The following is a 12,133-nucleotide window of genomic DNA, read 5'->3' as shown; positions in this document are numbered from 1 at the left end:
AATACATTATGGATTATGAGTACACACACCCAAGAACAAATAACCATGAATATTACTAAGCACATACACATATATGCAAACATATAATTAATTCATGCACACATGGATGTACATGCATATACATGTATATATAAGTGTGCATATATTGTCCTACCAGGGGAATTCTCTAACATATATATATATATATATATATATATGTATATGTAGAAAAATATATGTATTTGTTAAATGAAAGAATTCATTTCTAAAAATTATCATACTCACTGCCATTATGTACAATGTGATTATGTTAAGATCACATTAATCACAGCTAAATACATTGTCATGTTCACATTTACAGGTACCACTTTAAGTACTTCAGAAGTATCAGTTCAGTTATTCTTCATATAACTCCATGAGGAAGATGCTATTATTAGTCTAATTTCACAGATGAGGGACATAGAGCATGACATGTAGAAGAACTTCCCAACAGCACAAAGTCCATGGAAACAGGATTTGTATCAGCTGTATGTTCTGAACTATTGTGATGTTGTTACTTCAAAATGCTTGGTTTTGACTGTCTTCAGAACTAGATTCTTATATCAGTCATAGTACAGAGCATATGAAAAGGCTCTGGGTCAGGGGAAGGTGAGGTGGGGAAATGTTACTAAAGGATATGCCTAGAAATCACAGTGTGTTTTCTATAGTCCATTAGAACTTCCTATTGTCTCCAGACATCTACATTGACTACCAAGGCAGTAAGGCAATGCTCAAGATGCTCAATGTGGGGAAATTTAAAAAGGATCTCTTTTTACCCTTACCACAGAAATGGGGAGTCAAAGGACAAAGGGTAATCCAATGCAACAGCAATACTCACAAGACACTATGTTGGAAATCAGCTTTATAACTTGGTTGGGGGGAGGGAACTGGGAGGAAGGGAAAGTGGGAGAAAATGAGGGAGGGGGTAACACTGTTTGACAAGAATGGTATTCATTTCCTTAGTTATGTAATTGTAAAACCCCTGTATAACACCTTTACAATAGAATTAAAAATTAAAAAGAAATAATGACTTGTGCGAATGAATAGTCATGGAAAACAAGGAAATGACCAGACCTCTGAGAGGTAATAAGGAAACAGCCAACAGTTCTGCCGTGGGGCAGTAACTAGATACGTGCACAACTCGCCTCTGATGGGCATGGCCCAAAATAAACATGAGCGTTCCCGGGCAGTGTAAGGATAGGAGGCACCGTGTGTGGAGAGTCTGGGCCATTAAAAACAGGTCCCTGATCCTCCTCTTGCAACCAGTGACACAAGGCCACCAAACAGTATTCTATCAGTCTTCTACTTTTGAATTCGGAATGGTGTGTGTGTGAGTAGTAGTAGTAGTAGTAGTAGTAGTAGTAGTAGTAGTAGTAGTAGTAGAGATCTAAACAAGTGGTTGGCAGCAGCAGAACCCAGGGGTGGGCTATTGTGTGCTTTTTGTAACCAAGTTCGGCAGGAGAATAACAGCTTAGCCACATACTAATACTTGAAGAATAAACTGGGCCTGTTGGCTCATTACTCCCTCTGAAAACCAAAGAAGGTCTGGAGAATAATGAGGTGGTCTAAGTTGTGCTTGACATCAAAGAATACAAGTACAAAAAGTCAAGCTGGATCCAGTCACGTAGACCATGTACTAATTGGTCACTCCTACATGCCAAGAGTAAAGCTAGGCAGATATGAAGACCAGGCAGGACACAAAGATGTGGGTGAATCTTGGATCCAACCCTTCCTAGTTCTATTACTTTAGGCAAATTCTCTCTATTCCTGGAATATTGGTTTTCTCAACCATTTAAAGGTGGGCAGAAATAACTTCCCTTAAATCATAGGGAGAAAATAAAAAGAAACAAGACATCACACAGTACACTAAAAACAACAACAACAACAACAACAACAACAAAAAACCCTGTGCCCATGTCTTGGATTGAAGGTTGTATTTTTAGGTTAGAAACTATGCCCTTGTATTCCCCCCCCCCTATTGTTTATCCCCTGCTGTGACTACATTTGATTTTGGTACCCTGGGTACTGAATATACATTTATCTGAATTAGGGAAGGGAAGAGGAACAACAAAATGGAGAGGCAAAGGACAAAGGGGAACCAATGCAACAGCGATACTCACAAGACAATATGTTGGAAATGATCTGTACAACTGAGGGGTGGGTGGGAGAAAAAGGAGGGAGGGGGTAACAAGTTCAATAAGAAATATACTCATTACATTACTTATGTAACTGTAACCCCTTTGTACATCACCTTGACAATAAAATTTTAAAAAAGAAATACCTTCCTTCTTCCTGTGGTTAGGTTTTGAAAGGGTTTGACAAATCACTACACAAACGAAAACAGTATTAGCATTGATTGATAGAAGTAATCAACAAAAGTAATATCAATATTCACATCAATCTCTCTACCAGACAGGTAAAAACAGCCATGTACGCTATACTTGTGTGATAAGTCCGTCTTATTCCCCACACTGACAGAACCCAGTCTCTTATGTCACATTGAATATCTTTTATAAATGTCAATTCCTTGCTCTAGTCTCTACCTTCTCGCCAATGAAATAGATCTAGAAAAATACCTGCCCAGAAAAATGTGAAATAAACATGTTGTGCTCTGTTACAGATGTAAATAGGTGCTGACATGAACTAGGCTAATGTAAGTAAAGGTACAGACATACCTAAAGTATACTAGTCATGGTGAATAGAAAAAATAACTGATAGCCCCCATAGTCAGAGAGACTTGGATCCAGACCCTAACTTTATCATTTATTTATAATGTTACGATGAAAGCCAGGGTCTGATAAATCATGCTTATAATATTACTATTCAAGAGGCTGAGATCTGAAGGACTGAAGTTTGAAGCCAGCCAGTCCAGGCTGGAGAATCCATGAGACCCTTATCCCCAACTAACCACTACCAAGTCAGAAGTGGAGGTGTGGTTCAAGTAGCTATTCTTGAGTGATAAAGGTAAAGGACAGTACTCAGGTCCTGAATTCAATCCCCAGTACCAACACACACACACACACACACACACACACACACACACACACACACACACACACACACACACACACACACACACACACACACACACACACACACACACACACACACACACACACACACACACACACACACGTTATAATGAGCAACCTAATACACGTGATCACACCTTGATCTCGCTAAGTTCAATATAGAAAATAATGGCAGCTCTTAGAGTAGTCATAAACTGACAACTGTGACTTAGAGCACCTAGCTAAACATGTGGCCAAGACTTTGTGTTCAATAAATGGTAGGTAAAAGAAAAATAACTACCTTAAGCTCTTTGTAGGCAAGTTGAATACCAGGTGTTTTATTACAGGTAGCTTTGAGGGAGATCTTTTGAACTTAGTATAGATTGTAGACAAAAGGACTCATTCATGTGACTTAGAAAAACTAATTGGCCTATTTTGATAGCCACCTGTGATACTGACTGCTGCCATTAAATGGGATATAAGATATGGTATAGAATAATAAACCAGGAATCATTCTCGTCTCCTAATTTGGAGATGGTGTTACATATTGGAAGTAGAGCCCTGGTGGCTGAAGCAGATTGTGAAGGTTTTAAACTCCACTTGGACAATCATTTGCTAGTATAGCCTTCTGTGACTCCCCATGATTTCCCAGCTTGGGTTTCCTCATCTGCAAACTGAATATGATACAGAAAATCTTTGAGTAGCCTTTGAGTTCCAAAACTTTAGAATTACTCATTATCCAAATAGGAGTATGTGTATGAAAGTAAAAACATGATTTCAGGACAGGTTCACAGCTATGCTTACTGAATTGTGTCACCTAAGATTTAAAGAAGGGTAAGATGAGAGGGGGAGCTGGCTATACCCCAAGATCTGGATCCCTTCCAGCTTTCTGTCTACCTGATAAAAGGCTGGCTTACTGGCTCACCCAGTTTTCTAAAATCTAGAGAAAGCCACATTATGAGAAAGCTAAGCAGCTTGGGAACAGGAAATCCAGAGTTCTGCTGGCCCAGGTCTCTCCTCTGTCCCTCTGAACCAACTGGTCAATTATTATGCTCACATCATAACGCAGGTCTCAGGCAGGGTAAGTTTTCACTGAACCAAACTTTAACTTCAAATAATAAATGTGACATCACATTAACAAATTTGCTTCTGACTTATTCCAGGAACTCCCCACCCTGTCTACACTCTTACTGCTCAGGGACTGGCACAGGTTTTTTCCTTCTAGACTCCCAGGATGACTTTATTGGGACTTTGACTCCCCTCCATTTCTAACAGATCATCTGCCTTTGGGATTACCTTCTTAGTCTTTTAGAATGAGCTTCTTCTACCCCCAGATCTTGACCTGGGCCAGGGCCAGAATTATCCTTTTGCTTGGGTCTGCTCTATGTACTTGGCAGTTGAATGTCCCTACCGTGTCTACCCCATGTCCTTACTTCCAGTCGCCCATATGTCATCTCCTCAGGGTACTATACTTAAAACCACTATTTCAGGTAGCAGCCATAACACTAAGATTCAGATCTTTGATCAGAGTTAGGCCTCGGCATCCATATTTTTCAAAGGTTCCCTCACCTGTTTTTGCCAACCTCTACATTTTTAGTTTGTAAAAAAAAAAAAAAAAAAGCCTTTCTAATGACTGTCTTAATTATTAATGAATTTGCTAATATACTGAGTTTGGGCTCTATACTGAATAGTGGGAAGGAACTGTGATTTTGTGGGAGAAGTGAAAAGAGCAGAAGGAATTGACATTTTTGTAATGACAGGATTCAATCCGGATAGCTTTCTGCAGTGGAAGTTAACATGTAGACTGCGTGCTAATGGCTGAGGATTGTCTAGGCATTCCTACCTAGACAAGGATAGGGAGGCTGCCCAAAATGATGACATAAGAAGAGGAAAGGAACAGAATGAAGGGTCATGGTGTGCAACAAGGCTGAGTGGTGTAGTTGCATGACATTCACAGGACACATGGGGTTCAATTCATCCTGCATCTCCTCCTCAGTCTTCACTGTGATTCTTTCATCACTGCCTGCTTGTACGCTTGTTTGTTTCTTGTGTCTATACTTGAACTCAGGGCCTGGACCCTGTTCCTGAGCTTTTTCACCCAAGGCTAGTGCTCTATCACTTGAACCACACCTCCACTTCTGACTTTTTTGTTAGTTAAAAGTTTCACAGATAACAGAATGGTGAGACAAAGGACAAGGGGGGAACCAATGCAACAGGGATATTCACAAGACAATATGCTGGAAATGATCTGTACAACTTGGGGATGGAGGGGGTGGGGGGATGGGGGGGAGGGAAAGTAGGAGAAGGGGTAACAAGTTTGACAAGAAATGTACTTATTGCCTTACTTATTGTTAGGTAAATTAAATCAGCAGCTGAGGAAAGAGAGAGCAGCAGGTGGTATTCAGGCAGGGGAAAGGTTTATTTTGGAGCTGAAGGCTGCCTCTGGTCAAGTTGGAAGCCCATGCAGCTGGGACAAAAAGGGTTGAACCACACCTGGGCCAGGAATTATCCAGGCCAGGGGCAGGAAGGGGGGGCAGGGAGATGATTGCCTCCAGGTGTGCCAGTTATGTAGGTGATGAAGATACTAGGCAGAGACTTAACCAAGAAGAGGGAAGAGTCTGCTCTGCCTTCCCAGGGTGGACCTTACACTGTAATCCCGCTGTACGTAACTTTGACAATAAAAATAAACTTAAAAAAAGAATATAAAACTCTTAAATAAAAAGTTTCATAGACTTTCCTGCCAGGGCTTTCCTGTATCCTCAGCGTTCAGCCTTGTGAGTAGCTAGCTTACAGGCCGTGAGCCACCAGTACTCAAGTTATAACTACTTTTACTGAGGAGGTCATGTCATGAAAAAACATCTTTAAAGGCGTTACAGTATAAGCAACTTTCTCATTTCCAGCTGTTTTCTGCTTTCTATAGAACTAAACAGAATTGATAAAGAGACATAATAACATTGCAGATATTTTGGGAGAGTCAAGTGCCTCAGCTGCAGTGCTGCTGATAACTGTGGCTAGATAACTCTTTGTTGTAGGGGTTGGCATAGCACCTGAGATGTTCAGCAACTTCCTTGGCTTTTGGCTACCAAGAGCCAGAGCCATTCCCCCTCCCCAAAGGTGATAAACAAAGTTGTTGCTAAACACTGTCAAATATCGGGTGGGAGAGGTAGAAACCATTGATTCAGAGATAAAGAGAATGCGCTCTTAGAAATTTCATTCTTTCTGTCCTCAGTTCCTTTGTGTAGAGAATGGGCAATAATCTCTGTATTTTACAGGACTCTTTTGAAGAACAAGAGATTAAAGTATGAGAAGCAGCAGGCAATGCCCTTGGTCCATAAGAGATAGTTTTAATCATAGAAGGCTCCAAAAGGAGTGTGTCTTACTACTTATTAAAGGTGTTGATATTATCATTTTTATTCGAAATTAAATTATCCTTTATCATTTATTAGATATTGTCACTTTATTAGACATTAAACTTAATTTTGTTTGCAAATAATAATGAACAATAGGTTCCACTGTACCAAGAATCAGCAACAAAGGCAGGATGTGTTACAAGTACATTACCAGAAATCTCTTCCCCTAGAAACCCTTCTACAATTCTCTAAGTCTCAATCTTGAGCCTACTTTGTTTTGCCAAAGCTTCCCATACTTGGTACAAGTAAGTGTAACTACTCTATTTACTTGTTTGTTTTCGCTATTATGCTAAAAATTTCCAGAAATTTACTTGCTTTCATATTCAAGATATTCTTCCAGCAACTAAGTCATGTATCAGTACATTCACTGAGAACTTTTCTTTCTAGATTTATTACTTGCTCAGACAAGGTGATGTGTTAAATTTCAGAGCAAGATAGATCTCATACTAATGACCAGTTATTCCATTTAACAGAGTAACAAGTATGTACTGGGGTTCCAACCAGATGGCATGAGTTCTATCAGGCATTGCCACTTAACTGTTATAATCAGCAAGTTATGCAACCTTGTGGACCTTGCTATTGAAGTATTGCTTTGAGGGTGAGCAAATGAAGCAGTAGTACTCACTAGCCACTATGTTGAAAATGAACCATACAACCTGTGAGTGGGGGCAGGAGGGAAAAGCTAGAAGATAGAGAGGGAAGGGGTGCCATTGTCCATTACATTGTGCCATTACATAAGTCATTTCCTGACTTATGTAACTGTAATCACTATGTACATCACCTTTACGATAACAATTTTTAAAAGAATAGCAAAAAAGAAGTTGCTTTGAGCACCAAGTATAAGATAACAAACAAAAGTCTATTCTTGGGTCTTTTACTCACCTGGAGACTCAGGAATTCCCTGGGAGAATGAAGGCATGCATCACAAACTAGTCCTCTCTGTCCTACAAAACTACTATGTGGACCAATTCTATGGTGATATGCTTAGTAGAGTTATGTCTATAAATGCAAGAGACTATTGTTTCATGGTTGAACATGCTGTTTTCAGTGTGGGCGTATGTATGTGTATATGAATATGTGTATATAGACACATCTAAATGTATTTGTGTGTATTCTCTTATTTGCAATAATTAGTATACATGTAGGATAATCTTAACATATGACCATATAAGATGATGCTGTGAAATGAACCCCAAGATATGGACACAAGAGGGTTTTGTTGTTGTTTTTAACGCACTGTGTGATTTTTTTTTTTGACTACAGCATTCTTTTTTTGTTTTTGTTTTTTTATTGCGAAAATACCGTACAGAGGGGTTATAATTACATGGGCAAGGTAATGAGTACATTTCTTATCAAGCATTGTTGCCTCTTCCTTTGTTTCCCCTTCCCATCCCTTCTGATCTCTGCTCCTCCAGTCCCCCTCCTCCCCCCCACTCCCCTCCCTCCCGCCAAAGTTGTAAAGTTCATTTTCAATATAACATCTTGTACATCTCATTGTTGCAATGGGCCCACCTGTATCCCTATTTAAACAATTTGTTTTTCCCTTCCCCGCCACAAATTACACCAACATCAAATACAGTGAAAACAGGTGTTATACCATGGGGGAGGGACATACAAAGCAACAAAGTAACAAATTGTTTAAATAGGGATACAGGTGGATCCAATGCAACAATGAGATGTACAAGTAGTTATGTGGAAAATGAACCTTACAACTTTGGTGGGGGTGGGGAGAAGGATTGGGGGGAGGATGGGAAGGGGAAACAAAGGAGGAGGCTACAATGCTTGATAAGAAATGTACTCATTATCTTGCCCATGTAATTGTAACCCCTCTGGACAGTATTTTCACAATAAAAAAAGCAACAAAGAAACATCTTATAAATATGTTAGAAACAATAGCAAGAAAGAAAAACATTTGAGTCCTTATCTTGAGGTTCATTTCTCTTAACATCAACTTATCTGACCATTTCTGCTTGTCTCAGACATATAATAGTTATTGCAAATAAGGGAAACCATGGGACATATGTTTCTTTGGGCCTGGCTTATTTCACTTAATATAATTGTCTCCAAGTCTTTCCATTTCCTAACACATGGGGCAATGTCATTCTTTCTGATGGAGGCATAGAATTCCATTGTGTATATATAACCACATTTTCTTGATCCATTCATCTACTGAGGGGCATCTGGGTTGGTTCCATATCTTAGCTATGGTAAATAATGCTGCAATAAACATAGTTGTGCTGGTAGCGTTAGTATGGTCTTGTTTGTGATCATTTGGGTAAATGCCCCAAAGTGAGATTGCGGGATCATAGGGAAGCTCTATGTGGAGTCTTTTGAGGAACCTCCATACTACTTTCCAAAGTGGTTGAACAAGTTTACACTCCCACCAACAATGCAATAGGGTTCCCTTCTGTCCACATCCCCTCCAGCATCTGTTGTTATTAGAATTCTTGATTATAACTGGGTGCTGTGTGACTTTTTTATGTTCTTCCCCCAATGGTATATCCCCAATGGTTGTCACTGTACTTGATTTTGGTACTCTCCATTTTGTATATACATTTATCTAATTTGGGGAAGTAAAGGGGAATAACAAAACGCTGAAACAAGGACATAGGATGACCCATAGCAACAATGATACTGATAAGACACTATGTTGGAAATGAACTCTACAACTTTTGGGAGGGAGAGGAGTAAGGAAGATGGGGGAATGAAAGGATAGTAGGAGAAAAATAGAGGGGGTAACAATGTTTGACAAGAAATGTACTCATTACCTTACTAATGTAACTAACCCCTCTGTACAGCATCTTTACTATATATATATATATATATATATATATATATATATATATACACACACACATATATATATATATGTATACAGAGTGAGCAAAATGATCAAATAAACCAGACTCAGCTGTAAAAAGAAGTTCTCCACATTCAAAGTATTGAATGATATTGGGATATGAAGATGAAATGACAACATGCTAAAAAAATTATACATGTATATGTATATATATATATATATATATATATATAAATTAGCAGATGATTCACACATAAACCTGAAATACAAGACACATGGGAACAAAAAAGAAAGAACTAAGTTAGCTTTGGGAGGCAGGGAAGGCTTCCCAGACAAGAGAGTACAAGCTTCAAGATACAATGGATAGTCAGGAGTCTGTCTGATAGCGAAGAGGGGCCTGAGAGAGAGGTGCGAAGTTATTACTACCTTTCAGGACAGTTGTAATGCTAAAGCCAAGAATGGACCTGGAACAAAGTTAATGCTATTTTTATAAGCTAGAAGAATATCAGCAGCAGGAGCCCAGGCCAGTACCACCTCCACAAAGTGCAAACAAAGCTACCCCTATTTGCCGGCTGTCTGCTGTTGAACACTCTAACCAGCACCCTTCTTAAGAACAAAATGTTCTTTGATTATTTGATTTTCATTCCCACAAAGTTCTTCCTCCTCATGCTCCTAGTGCTGGAAAAAATATGAGTGTAGTTATACTTGCTCCTTTGATCTTTATCCTCCCATCCCAGAGCATCTCAGGAAATGATTGTCAAGGGTTATTTCACAAAGCCAAAGCTGACCGCTTCTATCTGTCAGAATGTGGAGTCCCAAGCAGGTCATATACATCCGGCACCTGATGTTGACCCCAAGGTAAGTCATGCCTGGCTAGCACTTGATGTGGCTACAAGGCAGGTTATATTACGCTAAAACTGATGTGACCATAATGTAGATCGTGCCTAGCTAGTACCTGATGTGGCCACAGGTGGGTCATGCAAGGCCAGCACTTTATGGGACCACAGTTTCCAGGATTTGTTTGTGAGAAATCTGCAAAGGTATTTCTTCTCAATGTTCAGAGATCTTTTACCACAGAGTTCATCCAGTGAGTTAGTTTCAGACCCCAACCTATACAGAATCTGAAAGTAGTTAATCCTGCATTCAGTAATAGAGAGCTAAAGAAGAGATCTTAGGACAAATTCAGAGAAGACAGAAGCAGATCCTTCTCCACCTGCATATCTATAAGGAAGGCAGTTTTGGCCACAGACACATCCTACCAGGGTGGCAACTCAGATATCTTCATGAAGCTTCTATTTTCATGTCAAGAATTGTGATTCTGGAGTAAGAAAATCACAGAGAGAGTGAGAGAGTATGAGAGAGAGAGAGAGACATAGAGAGAGACAGACAGAGAGAAAGAGAGAGAGAGAGAAAGAAAGAGAGAGACCTTGTTATAAAGTGACTCCTATGAGGTAGCATCTATGCCAATTCCTTTAACTGTTTCCATCATTAATTCTTTAACAATCCCATGAAGGGGTACTGGTAGCTCTTTCCCTCAAAGAGCAATCAGAAGTGCTAAGAAGTACCCTATTTGTAGTCAGAACAGGAACTGCCTTGACCTTCTGCCTGCCAGTGGAGTTATCCATGGTATCAGCAAACTTTTCAAGAGACTCACTGTCCCAAAGTCCCAAATCAATATTGTTACACACACACACACACACACACACACACACACACACACACACACACACACACACACACACACACACACACACACACACACACACACACACACACACACACACACACACACACACACACAGGCCAGAGAGAACAATGAGAATTTTCTCTCAAAGGATTAAAAGAGATTTTGACAGTTTAGTTCAACACAGATAATTTTCATTTTCTAAGGTGATAGATGATAGGTTTGAACAAACTTGGTATGTATCTTCTGTTAATCTGTGGATCTGTGGTTGGACCAGTAGATGATCTTTCAGGACTTTAAGCCCTCTGCTCTCCTTCACACATGAGTAGTGGCAGAGGCAAGGGTAACACAGTTTAATGAGTATGAAGGCCATGGGAAAATATATGTCTATAGTGAAATGAGAAAAGTCCAGATTCAACAGCCTCCAAAGAACAGGAAAAAAATGAAATAATAATAAATCTTTAAGAGAACAGAATTAGCACATCACTGTGGCTCTTTACTACCTGGCAGGCATTTCCATTAAAAATTTGGAAGAGATCATGGTTTTCTTTTATTTATTTTTGAGATGCGAGGGATTAAACCCAGGGCTGATACCTGCCATGCAAGCGCTCTACCAGTGAGGCATACCCCCAACCCTTGGTTTAGTTTTAGGTTCACTGACTTACAGTACCATATGTGGTAAATGGTCAGGGGTGAATGGGTCATTAAAAAATGAATAAGTAGGGCTGGGAAGGTGGCTCAGTGGTAGAGTGCTTGCCTTGCATGCATGAGGCCCTGGGTTCAACACCTCAGTACCACTTAAGCAGAAAAAGCCAGAAGTGGCGCTGTGGCTCAAGTGGTAGAGCGCTAGCCTTGAGCTGAAGAGCTGAGGGACAGCGCCCAGGCCCAGAGTTCAGGCACTACGACTGACAAAAAAAAAAAAAAAAAGTAAATGTATGAGTGATAGATTTGAATGTTGTATAAGAAAACTGTATTAACATTATAACCAATTAATTAGATTTAAGCAAAAGCCAAATAGGGTAAAAAAAAAATCTCCTAGATTTAACAAGGTTTTACAGTCCAGGTAGGTATACCACCATCATACAGATGAGATGGAAGTGAACATGTTTTTCTAAGTTTCAGTAAACTAAAGAACTACCAGATATTTATTTACTACATTATGATGTATAGAGAAAATAACTTCTAAGGGGTGACATGCTCAAAAAGAAAT

The 12,133-nt window shown here is 39.6% G+C and overlaps 1 protein-coding gene across 7 annotated transcripts in view; it reads right to left on the bottom strand.

The window, feature by feature from the left end:
• Fggy (FGGY carbohydrate kinase domain containing) overlaps positions 1–12,133 on the bottom strand; it is a 377,144-nt gene that overhangs the window by 185,787 nt on the left and 179,224 nt on the right. The gene's annotated exons all lie outside the window — the stretch shown is intronic.

Source organism: Dipodomys merriami, unplaced genomic scaffold (genome assembly GCF_024711535.1).
Source record: "Dipodomys merriami isolate MVZ:Mamm:240054 unplaced genomic scaffold, mDipMer1.0.p SCAF_34, whole genome shotgun sequence".
Taxonomy (NCBI): domain Eukaryota; kingdom Metazoa; phylum Chordata; class Mammalia; order Rodentia; family Heteromyidae; genus Dipodomys; species Dipodomys merriami.
Note: the sequence above shows the minus strand (reverse complement) of the source record. Positions and strands in the feature narration are given on the sequence as shown.